This window comes from Bidens hawaiensis, unplaced genomic scaffold, assembly GCF_021521415.1.
Source record: "Bidens hawaiensis isolate Kalapana, Puna unplaced genomic scaffold, B.hawaiensis_p1.1 tig00053109_1, whole genome shotgun sequence".
Classification (NCBI taxonomy): domain Eukaryota; kingdom Viridiplantae; phylum Streptophyta; class Magnoliopsida; order Asterales; family Asteraceae; genus Bidens; species Bidens hawaiensis.
Window position 1 is genome coordinate 11,030 of NW_027506245.1, and position 13,766 is coordinate 24,795.

Consider the following 13,766-nt stretch of genomic DNA (forward strand, 5'->3'; position numbering starts at 1 on the left):
TTGTTGAAAGGTTTTAGGGGCTGAGGTAAAGTGTTGGGCCTTGGGCCAAGAGTTGAGCCTTGGGCCAAGTGTTGGGCCTTGGGCCAAGTTGTTGGGCCTTTGGCCAACGTGTTGGGCCTTGGGCCAAGTGTTGGGCCTTTGGCCAACGTGTTGGGCCTTTGGCTAAGTTGTTGCGCCTTGGGCCAAGTGTTGGGCCTTGGACCAAGTAGGTGGGCCTTGGGCCAAGTGTTGGGCCTTGGGCCAAAGTGTTGGGCTTGAACGGCCCATTAGGCAAGAATGTCCTTACGGTCTAGTTTAGTAACGCGTTGTGTATAATTTACAGGCCCTTACTTGTGATTGTGCACTTAGGGATTTCCTAGCTCGTTGCAGGTGTTCGATTGATTTCAGGTGAGTTCATGATGCCCTTTTTACTCTTTTTACTTTTGGGCTAGTATGCACACCTAAGTGTTTTCTTACATGAGGAAATGTTTTAAACGATTGTATATAGGATTGCTAGTGTATGGTAAGCCTTGGGATGTTATATATATATATATACACACATTATTGCTTGGCCTATATTTGGCGATGTTGTAGTCGTTTCGACTACTGATGTTGTGTATGCCTACTTTGTGTTTGCATGCACTGATGTTACGTGTTTGGGTTGTACGTTTGCTCGACCCTGATGTTATACGTGGATGTTATATATATATATATATATATATATATATATATATATATATATATGAGTATATATATATATACCTGAGGTTATACGTGGATGTTAATATTTGAGTATTCTGCTTTATTTTCTTGGTGTTTCGTATAAAATCTTGGACTTTCTCCGCGCGATAATACGAGATTATCCGAATTGTGAGTTAAGATTTTATGCGACTTCAACTTATTTTTATCTTTTTATTTTGTTGAAATGGAACCTTATCTGTGTGTAGTAATACCGATCTTAAGGGAAAATTTTGACGTTCTGCTTTATTTTCCTTTTATTATTTTTGCATGAGTCACAGTTAATTAAAATTTGGAAAATCAAAGAAAAACGTACATGTGATATTCACTGTATAAGAGATAGAAATGTTATATCTGATTGATGGGGTCCACATATTGTTTTGTGCCTAATTGAACCAAATTAAAGCATATCGTAAAGTTTCCGACAAATCTGTGAAAAGTTTAAGAGGACAGTTATATCTGCAATCATCGTTGGGTTACGTGTATAATAATCATCGAAATTGAAGTGTTACTTAGTGATATTTTTGTCAATATGATTCCCTGCTCAACTCACAAAAATATGTACTGCTTTATTAGTATAGTTTTATATTCTTGTTTGTCATTTGTTAATTTAAAATTTTTGAAAATCCAAAAAGATTTTATTTCTTTTTCATTTCTGCTTTAGTTTCGATTTACCAAGCTAGCGAATAATTCAAAAGAAAAAGAAAAAGATTGATCCCCAAAATTTTTAAGTTAATCGTGCTTAACGTAACTTACAACTGGTATCAGTTGTGATTTTAACGTAAAAATCCGTTTAAGTTAAATATTACCGATCCGTGGATGATTGGGTATCTTTAATGTATGCAATTAAACCCTAAATTGGATTTAATTGAATATTTAAATCATTAAAACCCTAATTGGTTTTAATAATTATTTAATTGCTTAATGAGAATTTATTTCACATTCGTTAAGGATGTTTTGGTGATTCATTAAGGGGGTGTTTGGTAGAGGGAATTGAGGGGTGAGAAATGGAATTGGAAAGAATTCTCTTGTTTGTTTATGAAAGAAAGAGGTGAGAAATGGAAATAAACCATTACCATTTCTCTGATTTTGTTTCTCTAAAAAAAGCGGAGAATTGGATTTCTCTGCTTTCATTTCTCCCATTTTCCTCCTTCATTTCTCCCATCTTTCATTCAGTCTCAACTCCTCCACGGCCATTTTTAAGATGCCTACAGAGACAGCATACTAGATGACCTGGAATCCAGTTCACTCACCATCTTCCGTACGGTCTTCTCTCCTCCGTCTACTACTGATGACCGAAACCCTAATTACATCGTCGCCGCCTCTAGCGACGGTTCAATCGCATCGTATTCGCTATCCTCTCTAATATCCTCCGTCGTATGTTGTAGTTACATCAATCTGCTATTACTCTCTAATTTTTTTATACTTCCCAACCAATTTTATATGCATTTCTTTGATTTTGTTTACAGTCACCAGCTGTTGGGAGTTCTAGGGCTCAAAAGTAAGTAGTTTATATTTTATGATTGTTTATTTATGAATTAAGTAGTGAATGCTGATAAATATCGGATATCGGTCAAGGATTGATATTTGAGATATCGATCATCGCGATGGGATTTCGCTAATTCTAATATCATGTAAAATTCAATATATTCTCTTACTATTAACAGATTAACCTTTTGCAACTGCCAAAACACTAACCATTGTGGCAAGTAGGAACTAATTAAGACTTAAAATACTAACATTGAGCACTAAAAATGGATAATGAAGAATTTAAACACTGATATAGGGAATATCGGTGATATATCAATCAATATCGCCGATATAATCGGTACTGATATTCTGGCCAATATTTTACCAAGGGACCGATAACTGATATAGGTGATATATCACCTATATCGACTGCATAGTTTATGAATTGAAAGTGATTATACAAAGCCTTTTGAGGATGCATTTAGATTGTGTTTGTTGAATATGTGATTATTATTATTGTTACAGCTTCATGTTCTATGATCATGATTGAGTATCTGATTTTGATTAGTCCTTACACATGATCACTTTCAAATTTTAAAATTGTGATTCCAAACACCCCCTTAATGAGGGTGTGTATTTGCGGCTTGCTTATGGTAGTTTTCTTTAGTTTATTTGTAGCTGAACCAGATTGTTTAATTAATGGACACGATGGGCCTACTTATGATGTCAAGTTCTATGGCGATGCTGAAGATTCCTTGCTGTTGAGGTAAACATCTAATGATGCTTGCTAGTTATATACTTATTATGTGTCGGCAATTCCTTTTTGTTTGCTTGTTTGTTTAGACTTGTTTAGTTTTCATAGTATCCATTCAACAATCGAGTCTAGTTTGTAAGAAAAAGTATAACTATTTTACTTTGAGAACAATACAAACTATTATTTCCTAAAGTGGACCATATTCCCGGATTGATGATATGTTCCCTTGGTCGGAAAAGATAAATTGATGAACGCTGTAGAATTACTTAGAACTAGTTGTTATTAAGATAATGTCTTTCTCATGCTCGTTCTGTAAACAATTTATGTTGGATTAACATCGTCTTATATCTGTTAACTTATGTTTTTATTTAGTTGTGGTGATGATGGTCGGATTCGAGGATGGAAGTGGATGGATATGTTTGAAGCAAAGCAGAATGGTTTGTCACGCGAAATTCTATTCATTATCATTTTATTAAGTTTTGAGTTACAGTCCAATAAATGTGATATATTCGTTCTTTGACAAAATCTTGATACACTTTTTATTCACTCTACACATTATTCTTGCAGGTGGCCTTTTGAAGCCGCAACTTGACTTAGCAAATCCTCAACATAAGTTAGTCACATAAACTTAAAACGATGATAAATTATGAGTGTGTTAGTTTAGTTCTAAGTAATGTTTTTTTTCTTCTCCTCAGAGGTCCTTGGGGTGCACTTTCTCCTATCCCTGAAACTAATGCTATTGCTGTTGATACTCAGGTCTGTAAGCTTTTCCTTAAAAAAAACATTTGTCGGCATTCAGGAGAAATCTAAAATCAAACTGACTTTCAAAGGGCATTCTGGTTATCTACATTCTGTTGTTGCCCGAAATTCTTGTAATCAGGTATATGCTGATACGTTTTTTTTTTCTCTTAACACTTAATTTTGTTTTCAGTTAATGTATTCTGTTAGTTAATCTTGTTTTCCACTGCTCTGTTTGTAGATTATAACTGGCTCAGAGGATGGAACAGCCAGAATTTGGGGTACGTATCCCAAAACACTTTGGTTAAATAATTAGATTGCTATTTTTTATAGTTTCTGCAATCGAATTATAGGTATTAGTTATCGACCGGCCAACTCTTAATTTGGTTAGTTTATTGCAGATTGCAGAAGTGGAAAGTGTACTAATGTTATTGAGCCAGGAAAAGATAAGAAATCTAAAGAGTTCTTTTCATATGTCAATTGCATTGCTCTTGATGCTAATGAAAAGTGGCTGGTAAGGCAACAATCTTTATATATATTCTAGTTTTTTGTGACCACATGCCTTCACATGTGTTTCTGTTTTAGTTTTTAAGTAATACTGAACATATATTTGTAGGCATGTGGGTCTGGGCGAAATTTATCAGTGTGGAATCTTTCAGCTTCTGAAAGAATTTCAGGGATCACGACACGTGCTTGCATCCAAGATATATGCTTTGATGATAATCAAGTAACTACTTTTATTTATTTTAGTTTGTGGGCCATATACTCTATGTGAAAGTTATCTTCCCTTTGTTTATTTTACTTATGTTGTTTCGATCATTTCCAGATTTTAGCTGTGGGTGCAGAACCAGTTTTGAGTCGTTATGACATAAACGGTGTTATGCTGTCTCAGATACAATGCGTACCTCGGTCAACATTTTCTGTTTCCTTGCATTTATCGGGTGTATGTTCCTCGTTTCCAGTTCCTTTTTTGTATTCAACTCCGAAAAGATTTTTAACTATTTTTAACCATTGAGATGGTCGAGTTGTATACCGATGGTTCAATGGGATAGTTGTGTATGGTTGAAGTATGTTTTGTATGTGAATTGGTTTTAACTATGGTTGATGGTTTTTGCTTAAAAATTATGTTTTGTATGTGAATTGGTTTGATCAATGCATATTTTGGTTGGAATTTATGCATCTTTTTATATGTTTTTTATTTTTTAATAAATATTTGTTATGAAAAAAATACTTGTGCTAATGATAAAGTTAATATAATTCTCTGTTTATTTTCTATGTACCAAACAAGAGAAATGATTCTCAGCTATATTTCTCTACTGAAATCTCTGTACTACCAAACAGAACAGTCAATTCTCATTCTCCAGACCAATTCCCTTTCTCTGCAATTCCATTTCTCTATTCCATTTCTCTACAATTCCATTCTCTGTACCAAACACCCCCTAAGTGTTAACGAATGTAAAGCCTTTCGTTACTAAAACATAACGAATGAGTTTCTCATTCGTTATCCAGACATTCGCTTCCGTTGTGCATAACGAATGGATGACATTCGTCTAAACATTTAATGAATGGAATGTTTTAATGTATTATTCGTTAAGAGTTAACGAATGACTTCTTTTATTCGTTAAAAGGATAACGAGTAAGAGGAATTAATGTAAAATTCGTTAAAGTCTTAACGAATTAGAATCCTATTCGTTTAAAATCTTTAACGTATCAGGTTCATAATTTAACGAATAAGGTCATTCGTTAGTTCAAATTTTAAACAAATGTCCTTGGAAAGTGTGAAATTATTGGGGTTTATAATCCCAAGGTTAAACGAATGGCTGTTCATTTGCCATTTCCTATTTCATTGTTTCTCTAACAGAGCTCTTGCAAAATTTTCTAAAAATCCTATACCTGCTCATAATCGCAATTGATTAACCAATTTGTATTCTACAGGTAGGAGCGATTACAATGATATAATTTGTTTGGAGATTCATCGGATGTTTACGGGATCACTGATAAAAGTTTTATTGCATTTTCACCAAACTAATTAACATTTTACAAACCTAATAGTCGAATCAATGTTAGGATAGATGATCAGTGTTGGGTGTATTAAAACGATTTTCGATCATCTTTGTTATGGTTAATTAGTGAACAATTTAGAAGATCAAACGGTTTTCAATGCTCATCGTCGTCTTTGACTGAGATTGGTCAAAATTAAGTGTAAACTTGACTATTTTTAGTCAAAGTGATTAATGAATTCAAATTCGTTATTGTTTTAACGAATGATGGTCTGATTCATTAATTCTAGTAACGAATGACTATTTGATTCGTTAGAAGTAACGAATAAGGTATTCTTCTGATAGCGAATAGGATAACGAATCAGAAGTGATTCGTTAATATAATAATATCATATTCGTAATCTTTAACGTATGAATGTGATTCGTTATGTGTAACAAATGAAAAATAGATCATGTTTAACGAATGTCTTATTCGTTTAAATCATCTTAACGAATAAGATAGATATTTGTTAATCAGTATTATATTTTTGGATATTTTACTAATGATTGTTTGATTAAACAGATATGGCTGACGAGAATATTCAAAATCCTGTTCCCGAGCCATAACCCGCAGATAATCTAGTACCTGAACAAGCTCCTATGATGCTATCATGGAACAAAAGCCACAACATCTGTGCTTATCTTGAGCTGAATTTTGAAGACTCTCCGATATTCGGGGGTATGATTAGCTTTCTGATACGCTTAAGAATTTAAAAGGCTATTTCGACTCGTACGGTGGTTTATCAGACGATAATCAGAGAATTCTGGAATACTGCGAGATTCAATGAGACAGAAAATCATATTGAGGCAATGATTCAGAATAAACGAGTAGTGATTGATGTTGGGGTAATCCGAGATTCGTTAGGATTTCGTGATACGATCGATGACAAGTGCGAGTTTGATAGGGAGTTGATACGTGGATTATTTGGACGTGTAAAGTATAATGGGGATCTGGGAAGATCTATGTATAACAAAGCAAACTTGTGTGAACAAAGCAAACTTGTGTGAACAATACAAGAATTTGCTTAATGTATTGATTCACTGTCTCGGTGGACGTAAGGGTGGATTTGACGAGTGCCAAGTAATGCTTCAGTCCGCTTTTGTTGCCCTTGTTTTGAATAAACCATTCAACATCTCAGAATTGGTTTGTTATCATCTGAAAGAGAACATTTCGAGCCGTCATAAATTTCTAATGTATCCTCGATTTCTGTAAATGATGATCAATGATTTGGTACCAGATTTGGAGAAAGATCAAGCTGATGTTATGAAGCTTGAACACATGAATGAAGAAACTATGAAACGGTTGAGATCTTATAGAGGGCAGAGTCTGGCAGATAGACCAAAGTTTAAACGATTGATTGGTCATTTAGCAAATATTGATTATGTTGCACCGCCTAATGATAGTTGGATTCATGATGACTCCGACTCTGAACGTGAAGGTGGTGATGGTGGAAATGACGATGATGATGGTGATGGTGGTCCAGGACCACAAGCTACTTTAAGTTATGAGCAGAAATGTAAACGTAAAGGAAAAGAACCGATGGTAGAGAAAAGTGATAAGGTAAAGAAGCAACGGGTTCGACGTAGATTAGGAATTGAGATTCCTATTCAACCGTTTGTTAGTTCTACTCCTCCGGTATCTCTTTCAGATCCTATTCCTACTTCTCCTGCACCTCAACAGATTCCAAAGTCACCGACACCGATTCATATGCCAGTGTCTCCGGTACCTCCGTCTATGACCTTGATGACAACTACACGACCAGATCCTGTATTTGGTGATATTCTTCAGATGGTTTTAGCAAGTATGCCTACACCGCAGCCTGCTACTCCTGCTACTCCTGTTACACCGACACAGTTTCCGAGACCTGAGCATTCGTTTATAACATTTACTCGTCCTCAGGGTCCATTGCAACTAGTTCATCCAAAATTCTTCGGCTTGAATCTTCAGACTCAATGGTTTCATATGATGAATCTGTTGCACCTTCAACAGACTCAAATGCAAGCTGATAGAGCAGCCCATGAGTTAGCACAATGAAATTTGTTGCGTCATATTCAGTTCACTCAACGTGAAAACAGGGACTTCGAGCCCTTATTACTACTTAGGGGGAGAGATTGGATAAATAGGATGAGATCATTCTTCATTTGACATGTAAAGAAGATGAGTTAAAGAAGTTAAAGAACAATGAAGATGATCAACATGGTACAGGTGGTGGGGTAGATCAGCAACTGGGCGGAAGTTCCACACCGTCGGTAGGAAATAAGACTGATGCGAGTGCTGGTGGTGGATCTGGAGATAGTCAGTTGCAGATTGTGCCATACAAGGATTACACGAGAGCTAAACCGAGTGATGTCATTCCAACAAACATGATTTTATTTGTGGGAATGGATGGAGTTGTGTATAGTATGGTGAATGTGGATGAGATCGAAGAAGGTGAATTTGTTGATCATTCGTTAACAAAAGAACAAATTGCCTTGCTTTTGGATCTAAATGAAGAAGAGGTGGATGTGTTGGGAAAGAGTGTGGATGTGGATATTGAAATAGAGGAAAGTACTAATACAGGTATTCCACGCGGGAATGTGCCTGATTTTGAGGAGGTAGAGGTTGAAGACGTAACTGCTGAGGAGTACCCTGAGTTCTACACCGACAACAACAACGACTCAGGTATTCCGTTTTTCACTACTGAGCATTTTGATGCAGCAGAACGTCTTTTGGAAGAAGAGAAAGATAAATTTAAAGTTGCTGGAACAAGTCACGTCTCTGCTATTGAGAAAAAGCGTGAACGTGCTTTGGATGGTATGTTTGAACATAATGTTGCAAAGATGAACAAGATGATCGAGACTTTTCGTTATCATGAACGAGAAGAAGTCAAAGTGGAAAAAGCTCGAGCATCAGCATACCAAATGAAGAAGTACAAGCCAACTAAAGATGTAAGAGGTGATTTGGTGGCATGGCAGTATGACTCAGATCTTAAGGTATATATCGTGAAATGGGAACACGGTATTTATTACTTCAAGCGCCCACACGATATCTTATCTATGCCCAGATGGGATGTGAGAACACTAGCAAACAGACCGTTCATGAATCATGGGAACGATCAGCGGGCTGGGTGGTTCTATAAGCAGTTATTACATGAAACCCGTTTCGGTTTTAAGTTCTTCAAGCCACAGGTGCCGACTCATAAGTATATAGATGAGATTGATACACGCACGGGCTGGAGGAAAATGATATTGCAAGTGAAGCCGCCAAAGACGATGAAGAGGGCTCCAATGAAGATCTTTCCTCAGAGTCTGTTCACCTCGTTTAATTATTGGTACTACGACAATCATACAAGTGAAGCGGTTATTGTATTCTGTCATGGTTCAAACACAAAGACGATACGTGCTATTGATCCGATGTGGCTGGTTAACTTATCTGAGTCTGACAATGATGCGTTATTAACAAGTCAAATCAGGTTTGCTAACGTATGCGACTACGAGCTTGCTATGCAGTTTCAGAAGGTTGTTAGAGTCTGTTACGCATACAAGATTCACAGTTGTGTTGACTGGAAGACCAAGATGTTCCAAAGATGAAAGATAAAGAGCTCGAGACGAGGGGGAGTTTGTTGATGCATATTTTGTCCGTCTCGATCTTTATCGGGACTTTAATGTAATAGGTTAAAAGTATAGGGGTTATAATGTAAATATGGTAAAAATGCCATTTGCTCAACTGTAAGTTACATTCATTACCCCGTAACGAATGTAACACATTCGTCTAAATGTAAGCTCATTCGTTAACCTTGTTTAACGAATGAGATAACGAATGAGGGCCATTCGCTATCATTTAAAGTATTAATGAATAAGCATGTTTATTCGTTAAGTTGTTATAACGAATGACTTATTCGTTAAGCTTATCTTAACGAATAAGGGTCATTGTTTATATAAACCCCTGTAATGTATTTCATTATAACAGTTCTGATTATTTCCATCTATCCTCTCGTTACTCTGTCCGACTGCCATCTCAATACACACACTACACCTACTAACGTTTATCAAGCCTAATCGTATAACGAATCAACATGAACATCGATGTAATCACAGGATCTAGATCCTTATATGCTCTCTCAATTTTCACTAAATTTGTTGGCAAGATATAGCTCATGCCTCAGGAAGAGGCTTTGGAATGGGGTAAAACTGTTGGGTTTTAACAAGATTATCAAAGTGATAAAACCTTACTTTTACCAAAAACGCAGCGGATAAATGTTTTAAATCTTGTTAGTTTATAGTGTATAAAACCAATTTTATACATGCAAAACCCAAACCCGGATCCAAATACGAAATACATACTATCAAACACATGCATGTCACTATAAGTCCATGCATGTTAAGACTACCTTTCAAAACCAAAGAAATGTGAAAGGGATGATGAATGGTAGGCTAGAACTTCAAGATAAGAGTTCCTCAAGCTTGTATACCCTTCAAGCCTTCAAGCAAACACCTTGTATCTAGGATTTGCACTCAAAAATTTTCTTCCTCCCTTGGCTCCTCCTTTTGGCCGAAAATTAAAGAGAAAAGAGAGAGAGAGAGGGTAGAAAACTTTTTTGTTACTTGCAAAAAAAATGAGAGTGAAAGAGGAAGTAAGTGTGTATCTTTTGGCACCACGCATGACACCAATTAGAAACCTTGCATGTCTCCACTAACATTTGAAATAACAATAAAATAATAAGAGAGAAAGAGATTCCTTGTTATTATTATTATTTTTTTTATACCTTCCATTTATATATTTGTGTTATAAAACTTATTACTTATAAGTGTAACACAACATATAGGCAACATGCTAGGTAACCATTTTCACATATTGTTATTTAATCATCTTAAATAACACTATGGAATGTTCTCTCTCAAAATATAAATCATCCATATGATTTATTCATTTCACAAGTACATTGTATTTAGAAACCCTTTTCCAAATAACATAAGTGTCAATATTTATTTACTTATGATCATATCATATATAAACAAATATAATTGGTGTTTGTCTAGCTTGTTATTGGGTATGACCCGACTTGGATCATAACGTACTAGCCACATCAATTATAATATGTGTCTTGGGCAGACCGAGTCCAACAAAAACAAATACTTCGATATCCACAAGGAACTAAAGATATGGGGTTGTATTTTACTAACCAATCGAAAACAAGTTTGGTTAGTTTTGCCAACGCAGGGTATTTGTTAGATCCTCATACTGGCCGGTCACAAATGGAATATTTATTCGCACATGGAGGCACTACAATATCATGGCAATATGTGAAGCAAACAATCACAGTCATTTCATCTAACCATGCAAAAATATTGGCAATCCATGAAGCTAGTCGAGAATGTGTTTGGTTGAGAACTATAATACAACATGTTCATGGATCTTTTGGTATTTCTTCTAGAAACGAGGGTATGAATTGCACAACTAAGGAAGTATACATCAAAGGAAACAGAACCAAACATATTTCGCTAAAGCTCTTTTTCACACATGATTTTCAAAAGACTGGAGATATTATCATTCAACAAATTCACTCCAGCAAAACTTTGGCACACTTGTTTACTAAATCACTTCCGACCCTAACATTCAAGAAATTAGTTCACGGGATCGGGATGCATCGACTCGTGGAGCTAAAATCATCAGGGGGAGAATAATATGTGTTGCACTCTTTTTTTCTTAACAATGGTTTTATCTCATTGGGTTTTCCTAACAAAGTTTTTAATGAAGCGACATCAACAAACATATTTCATCATGTGGATAGTTAAGAGGGAGCGTTAGGAATTATTATTCATCTTAGTGACTATCCATCTAATATTTGCCATAAATTGCTGACTTTTTATATATTTAACTCCTCTTTATTTACTTTTGTGTTAATATAAGGAGCCTATAAATAATGGCTTTGTATTCCATATGTAAGATGAATAAGAAATCATTCCCATTCACTCTATATTGCTATTAGGTTCATTACAATTTGCAAGATGTTGAAGAAAAACAAACAATTATAAAAGGAGTGGGAAGTTAACTCTTGTATCATACGTCAAGAAGTTCCATTAAAACTAACAGAAAAAATATGATGATGATGATGATAGAATGACTTTTATACTAAAGTAAAACCACTTTCAAGATACAAATATTTATATTGCTCACTGACTTTTTTACTTGCGGACGTAGTTAAGTGTATTGCTCTGTTTGTTATAGTTTCATGCTGTTACGACCAATGCTCGTTTGCCAATACCAGTTTGCGCACACAGCTTACCGAATCAGCTGCTTTTCATTTATAATTATGTCACAAAAAGTTTTATTAAGTTTTTTTTAACAGTCATTTGGATCATTGACGGGCCATTGGTCAACCTAGGTCTGTAAACAAATCAAATGTTCAATGAACTGGTCATGAACTGTAACATTTCGGATTTTCCAAACCTGTATTCGTTTACGATTATTTATATCTAAGTTTCTAATGTTCACATTTCACCCCTCATACTTTATGTAAATGTCCGTTCCATAATTATAACATGAAAATTCAATAATCAATCATTAGTCAAAGTACAAGGACCAATTGTGTAAAAAATGAATATTCCTCCTCCTGGAGGCCGGAGTGCCGCGTGGCCGGCTCCACCATCACCATCGCGCAGCACGGTGGTCTATCTGCACAGATTTGTTAGCCGATTTCGTTACCTTGCTCGTTTTTGGTACAAAATCTCTTATTTTAGGCATAAATCGAGTGAATTAAGGTACAGAAAAGGATATTAGCCAAAATACAAGTCCATACTCTTAGCTTAACAATCAAGCACGAAATCTCTGGCTTATTTCATTGATTTGGTCACTAATATCGTACTTAGTTACTATCTAAACAACCTCTAATCTCCTGCCATAAGACTTCACACAAACCCTAGAGAAGCCTTCTCAGCCGTCACCCTCTCCGCCTTTCATAATACTCTTTGGTTTTTGCTTATTTGTTGAAGATACAAGCTTGTTCGTTTGACTTTGCATGCGTGTGGATCATTGACTCGTCATATCTCCCTATTCTTTCACTTTCTGGGTAAGTTGTAAACTGAGTTTTCATTCATAAACATTCCCTAGTCAATAACCTTCAATCAATTTCTGAGATTGAAGGGTGTTGACTGGTCAATTGCTTTAAAACTCGATAAAGGGCAAAATAGTCAACTTGTTTGACTTAACGTTTTCTCAGACTTCTGATCGGATTCAACATTCAGTCAAGAAGACTTTTATTCTCAAAACGAAATTTTAAGGCTACTAACCAAAACCCAACTCCAGACTCGCGGTTCGGATTCTGGTCAGTACCAGCTCGCTTAAATCTTAAATATAACATAACTTGAGTTCTACACGTCCGTTTGGAGTGATTTCAACGGCAACGAGTTCGTTTTTACTTATATTATCATATCTCAAAGTTTCAGATTCTGATTGTTTATATCGTTTGACGTGTAGTGGACGACTCGCTTATTCGTTAACTCGCTTAATCGTATTTATATTCGTTTGTCATTAATATAAGGTGAGTTTTATCATTCCCCTATTTTACTAAGTTTTCTAAACGTTTTGGAGACATATGAGTACTATTCGTATTTCATACTATATATATATATATATCAAACAATAGCATACGTGTAATTGTGTGTGACTTAATCAAATATACGTGTTGCATGCTTACTTGTATTAATATTCATTCATTCGTATAATTCGGAGGGGTCTAGCATACTCTCATGTATTGGGTTCACATATTATATACCAACGCCCGATTCGCTTGGCAACGGTATTACTTACTTGTTTATGGTTTGATTCATTTACCGCATTTACTATGTTATGCTTATTTATATTAACATGCAAAACTGGTGATAATCTCACTCAACTTTATGTTGACAAACTCTGTTTTCTACGCCTATGCAGGTTGCTTGTATTTAAGATTGAAGTTTGGACACTTAGACAATACCTTAGGATTTAACAAAGAGAATCATTGTTTAAGCTCGTTTGGATCATATTTATTTATTTGGAATATTTTGTCATAATTGGATAACGTGTGTAT

At 35.4% G+C, this 13,766-nt stretch overlaps 1 pseudogene; it reads left to right on the plus strand.

The window, feature by feature from the left end:
• The first annotated feature begins 1,921 nt into the window (after nt 1-1,921).
• Nucleotides 1,922-4,694, plus strand: LOC143617218 (THO complex subunit 6-like; annotated as a pseudogene).
• The last annotated feature ends 9,072 nt before the right edge of the window (nt 4,695-13,766 follow it).